Raw genomic sequence first — 6,200 nt, forward strand, 5'->3', positions numbered from 1 at the left:
GCACAGAAGGTCTACAGTGAGGCTGGTGCAACTCCTCTGAAGCCTCCTGTGCTCTCCTAAACACACCTTTCCCTGTCGTGATGCCGACCATCAGGACCTTGTCAAGTTCATTCTATTGTCACTGCCAGGTCTCTTTTCTGCGTCACATGCTGGTGGCAGGTGGCTCAGCCTAGGTCCCCCTGTCCTCTCAGCCCACACACTCTCTGGAGATTCTTCCATGGACTCCCCTGGCTTTCCGTGTCATCTATTTGCAAACTTCTGGGTGATAGAAACAGCCGGCTGTCTCCTGCGCACCCAACCCATCCTCTCATTTACAACGGAATCCTGATTTTATTCAGATTTGCAATATACTCAAATTTTAACCTGTTTCTGAGCCTCCTTTGGAGATGGGCATGAGCTTCCAGAAAACCCCCGTTATCCCTCTTGTCCTTCTTCCCCAGCACACTTCCCATCTGGGACACAGTAAGACGGCTGGATCTCCGGAAAGCATCTCTGAACAGAACACCAGCTTAGTGGCTGAAACTCCTTAATAAGATTTATGGAGAAGAAAGGAGGAGTTTGGGGCCTTGATGAACTGAGCCACTAAACCAGCTCTAAGTTCCTACCCTTGGGCATTTTTCAATGTGGGCGAACAGTGTAAGCCTCCCTTTTGTTTAAATTGTTACGTTCATCTCTGTCACTAATAGCCAATCGTGATTTGTCATTGATACAGGCCCTCAGTTGTAGAACTACAGTCTGAAACATCCAGACTTACAGATTTTTACATGAAATACACCCCAGACACAAAATAGGGACAAAATGAAGCTCTTCCTTTCTTCCTGAAGACATGCTTCTCTGCAGTCTCCCCGTCGTGGCAAACTCTGCCCATCTTCTTTACCTTAGTTCGACCAGCAACGCCCCGACATCTCATTCCTCATCCAAAGTTCATCCTGTACTGTCCGGTGTCTCTTTGTTGTCCCTTGTACAATCTTGTCCAAGCCATCATTCCCTTCTCTGGACTACTGTGACAGCCCCTCACCATTTCCACTTCTGCAATCTCCATGGAGCAGCCAGAGTGATTTCAACAAACACATGGGTTTATTACATCATCTCCTGGCTCACAGCCCTTCAGGGGGCCTTTGCTCTGTAGGTACCAGCCCTTACTGACGGGAGCTCCCCAAATATACATCCAAGACCTCCTCTCCAACGGCTCACCCTCCGTCATGGCCCAGACACATTAGAGGTGCTTTGTCTGCTTAAACGCTAAAAACTCTTACTCAGCATGTGCTGGTATATTTGTTCTAGCCATCCTCCTTCCAGAAATATTTCCCCCCTCTGATCTTTGTGTGCCCAGCTCCTACTTGTTAACCAGAACTGAGCTGAAATGTTATCTCCTCTGGGAGCACTCCCTGACCTCTTATCTAAAATAGCCACCAGTTACTTCCTATTCGATATCCTATTTTAATTTCCTGCCCAACACTCATTAATTGATACCTTATTTATTAATTTATTTTAACTTCTTTAATATTTTTATTTCTCCCCTGAACGTAAGCTCCATCATGTCAGGGACTCTGTCTCCCGCCTTGGCCCATGGGTCCCTAGCGTCTAGAAAGGGGCTGTCACTCCGATGGCACCACACAAATAAATGGTTTTGGGTGAAAGGCATGAGCGTAATCGTCCATCACTTTAGCCCTCCCTCTGCCTCTCTGAATCAGTAGTTAAACAGGTGGGGCTCTCAAGTTCCTTCTCCCCAGCGAGATCTCAAGCTTTTAGGGCTATGGCAGTCATTTGTGCTCGTGTGAGCCCTGAGCACATCACATAGTTCCTGAACCCCACCTGCTTCTACAACCCGGCCACACACGGCTCACCACTGCCCAACCCAAGCACGCCTGCCTCCCTCATGCTCCTCCTGTCCTCACACGCTGTCCTCACTGCCCGGGCTGCCCTTCTCTTTCCATTCCACATGTAGTCTCCCCACTTGTCCTTCAAAACTCATTTCCAACATCAGCCAAACCTCCCCACCTGCCTGCAGCAAGGCACTCACTGGCTTCTTTCATTCAAATGACACTTTGCATAGTCTCATGTTTTTTCTCATCACAGTGATTATGCACCTTTTTCATATGCTTGTCTACTTCTCTAGCCTGACTGTAAGCTCTGTGACAGTGGAGACCACGCCCACCCATTTCTGTTCCCCTCACCTTCTGTAACAATCTTTGTCACATGGTCTCAATACTTCCTGTGGAATGTTCTCAGATGCTGATGCTCTGGTTATTTTTATAGGTGTTCATGGAGAGAATGGTAGTCTTTTTTTCCCCTAAATATATCGTCAGTGATTATTTTAACAGTATCTTATTTATCCAAGTCTAGTTTTCTGACATATCCATTTACCCCCAAATTCATTTTTCCCCCTGCCTTAGAGGTTCCATTTCCAGGTTAAGGATGGTGAGTGAGGGAAAGAGACAGAGTTGCTCTTTATTTTTCTTTCTTTCTTTATTCCTTCCTTCCTTTCCTTTTTCTTTCTTTCTTTCAGCCATAAAACCCAGAATGAATTACTATTCCATGAGGTACAGATGAGAAAAATGAATCACGTATGCTTCACAGGAAGTGACTTCATCATTTCCAACAAGTGGCCATGGAAGTAGAGTTTGCCATCACTGGCTGAAAAGATGTCTGTCACGAAAGAGAGCTGCGCCCAACTGAGGCCACCAGGCCACATCTCAGAGCCTTCTTTTCCCCATCCTTGAGAACCCCCACTTCCGAGGCCAGATGACTTCAGGGTTATATTGTCTGACCCCCTCAGGAACAGAGAAGGTGCCCAAGGAGGGGGAGAGGACCCACTAAAGTTCATTAGAATTGAAGTTATGTAGGATGATTGGCTGGCTCAGTATATCTGTGGTGGGTTCTGAACCGGATCTCAGCCCCCTGTGCCCTCCAGTGCCCTTCCCATGGCACCGGCCCACTTCCTCATCCTCTAAGAGTCATGTCTCCATAGCTTCCTGCACTTGCTTTCTCAACAGCCTCACAGAACCTCTACTAGAGTGTGGGTTACTCCTCCAGGGTTCCTTCTTCCATGCTAGACTGTAAGCTCTCCAAGAATAGAAATGGTATGTATTCTTCTCTGTATCCTTCATTTCTAGCACATTGTCTGTCTCGAGAAGACATTCAAAGACTATCTGTTGGATGCACGCAGAAACAATAAATAAGGCTCATCATCTCTCTCTCTCTCCCTTTTCTAATAGAAGACTCAAATTTCCTATAAATTCCCACATAGAAGAATGTGTAAAAGCTTGAGCATCCCAGGGACTGTCCAAATATCTCCAGCTATAACCTTCTATTTAACTAGGACTGTTATTATTATTATCTGTATACAGTGTGCCTGAGGTCCTAAGAACAGAGAGATACTCTTTGGAAGCCAGAAGCCACCTGAGAAAACCACCATTTTGATGACTTTTCTCCAAATGTACCCAAAGGCCTGGGTTCCTGTCATGTGATGTTTTTCCCTCCTTCTTAAGGGAAGACAGGATATTAATAAAGATCACTATTCTCAAGCAAGGCAGACCAAATTCACAAGGATCTTTCCCATAAAATATCTGCATATCTGAACGAAGGAGAAAGGAGTACTGTTCTATTTTTTTAATTTCTTTGAAGTACATCTTTTTGTATAAAGAAATTTGCTCTTTGATTCCAAATAAGGCACAAGTAAGTAGAAGAAGGATTTCTCCATGAACCCACAATTCCCACCCTGGGAAGGTGGAATTATGGTGCCCCAGAGATGTCCATATCCTAATCCGCAGAGCCCATGAATATGTTACCTTACATCACAAAAGAGACTCTGTGGATGGGATTAAAGTTAAGTACCTTGAGATGGAGAGATTATTCTGGAATATCCAGATGGGCTTGATGTAGTCACAATACTCCTTCAAAGCAAATAGCCTTTCTTGGATGTGATCAGAAGACAGCGATGTGGCTGGCTCTGAAGATGGAAAAGGGGGACGTGCATGAAGGAATGCAGGCGGCCTCTATAAACCCCAAAAGGCAAAAAGATGTATCCTCTCCTAGAGCCTTCAGAAAGGAATACAGTCCTCCTGACACCAGGTCAGTGAGACCCATGTCAGACTTCTAAACAGCAGCTGGGTGATATGTCTGTGTCATTTTAAAATTATTTGCTATGGCACAAAATAGAAAACTGATACAGGAGAGTAATAAAGAGTCAAGGAAGCCCTTCTCAGTGCTGGAGGGATGGAATAACCTGTTTGAGCAGGCACTTTCTGGGCTATTAGGCTCAGGACAAGCCCCTGGTGTGCCTCAGACCACCAATTCCAAGCTAAGAATTATTGCACTGTGTCCAGATGCTTCTCTCTTCAGACAGCAGACTGAACGTGGGGTGGGGCCATCCGATTAAGGACATGGGGCAGGGATCTCACCCACCTCTCTGCCTTGTTCAGTGCCGATAGGCATAGAGAAATGTATCTTCGTGAATGAAAGCAATTTGGACACTACAGGAGACCTACAATAAGGGGAGCATAAAAGTCTTAGATCTTTATCATATGATGAGCAGAAAAAGGGAGGTTTTCTCACTAGCCTATCTGGTCTCAGAAGTCAACAAATTAGAATTCTGAAAAGGTGCATGATTTGCCTGGGGTCATCTAGTAAACTAGGGAGAAAAAGAGACCAGGGGCACAATTCTTGACCCTTTACCATCTGCATTATATCAGCCTGCAGTAAGAACTGGAAAATCCACTATAGAGGCAGAAGGGAGGCCCATAGCCCAGACTCCTTAGAGCATAAACTAGTAATTTGAGCACAGCAACCTAATGCAAGAAAAGGTGCATGCAGTGACCATGTGCAGAAGCTGTTGATGAACTCACGGATGGCCACTCCATTGTGTGATTTCATCCTGCACTCCCCGTGGGGACAGAGCCCCTTTCTGTGGAGAGGAAAAGTATGCCCAACGTATGGATGAGTTATCCATGCAGTTCATGCCATCATTCTCTGAAAAGGCAGAGCACTGGAACGGAAAAGAACAGAGGCTTGAAATTTGGAAGGAGTATTTGGATCTTGACTCGGCACCACAGGAGAGAGCCGGAAGCGAGCCTTGGCCAGGAACTTGACCTGTGGAACCCTCAGTTTGCTCGTTATGAAACAGGGATAATAGTGCACGCTTTGCAAAGTGACTGTAAGGATTTATTCACTCAGTAAACTACGAAATGAAATTACACATATGCACGGAATGTCCTACAGCCAATATTCCATAAAAGGCTTCTCACCTGGCCCTTTATAGATTTTCCCCTAACATCGGAAAAGAAAGCTTGATGAAACACGTGTTGTCTAAGAAAAGGCTTGTATTTGTGCTGTGCAAATTCCAAGGATCAGTGGCCCTGGCCCCCAAAGGGATGGGCCTGATGCCAGTTTGTACAGGGTCTTAGTCTGTTTCTCTCCCTTTCCTGAATCCCTGTTCACAGTGATTCTGGACTCACAGCGCCATCTCGTGGGAAACTGTGGACTTTCCTTTTCTTTTGCCCAACTAGAAAATGCAGCAAACACCTCATCTCTGCCAGAGACACAGCCTACAAAGACCTAAAACACCTTTCCTGACTTTACTTAAAAATAAGCAAAATGCCTCATTGAGGACATGTGCATGGGCACAACTAAGAAAAGGAAAAGGAGAAGCCCATTTAGCCTGCCCGGCGAGATCCCAGGCTGTGTTCCCAGAGGAGCAGGGAGAAGGAGCCCCAGGGAGTACCTGGAGAAGACTCCTGGAGGAGAAGGCAGAGCCTTCTCGGAGGCGAAGAACGAGCCACGGGTGCCATCCATTGAACACACCTGGGCTGCGTGCTCTTCTAGATGTTCCACATGTACCAACTCATTTAACCTTCCCAAACACTGAGCACCGCAGGAAAGCTGCTCTCCAACTCCAGGAGGTCTGAATCCAAGTTCTTAACTACTCAGCCATGACTGCTGGTTCCTACTAGCTACCAGTCAGTCGCCTGCAGTTTAAGTCAGAGAGAGGCAGCGGCTGAGACGGGCTGCAGTCCACATTCCCCGACTCCAGATTCCCAGCTTCCATATCAAGAAAATGCCTTTTGTTCAACTAAGCCATGGCCAACGGACAGGATATTTATAAACCAAGTTGTAATAGCAAGCAGGTGAGGCGGGGGGGTGGGGCTGGGATCAGGGTGAGTGAACATTCCAGGGGGAGGAAGGAATATGGAAAGTGCATG

General features: G+C 46.3%; 1 long non-coding RNA gene across 1 annotated transcript; it reads left to right on the forward strand.

Moving 5' to 3' along the window:
• Positions 1-1,142: 1,142 nt before the first annotated feature.
• On the forward strand, positions 1,143-3,541 carry LOC122211031. The gene is made up of 3 exons (XR_006198429.1): positions 1,143-1,222; positions 2,510-3,083; positions 3,351-3,541. It is a non-coding gene; the product is annotated as an uncharacterized LOC122211031 (long non-coding RNA).
• The last annotated feature ends 2,659 nt before the right edge of the window (positions 3,542-6,200 follow it).

The sequence above is a fragment of the Panthera leo genome, chromosome F2 (assembly GCF_018350215.1).
Source record: "Panthera leo isolate Ple1 chromosome F2, P.leo_Ple1_pat1.1, whole genome shotgun sequence".
Lineage (NCBI taxonomy): Eukaryota > Metazoa > Chordata > Mammalia > Carnivora > Felidae > Panthera > Panthera leo.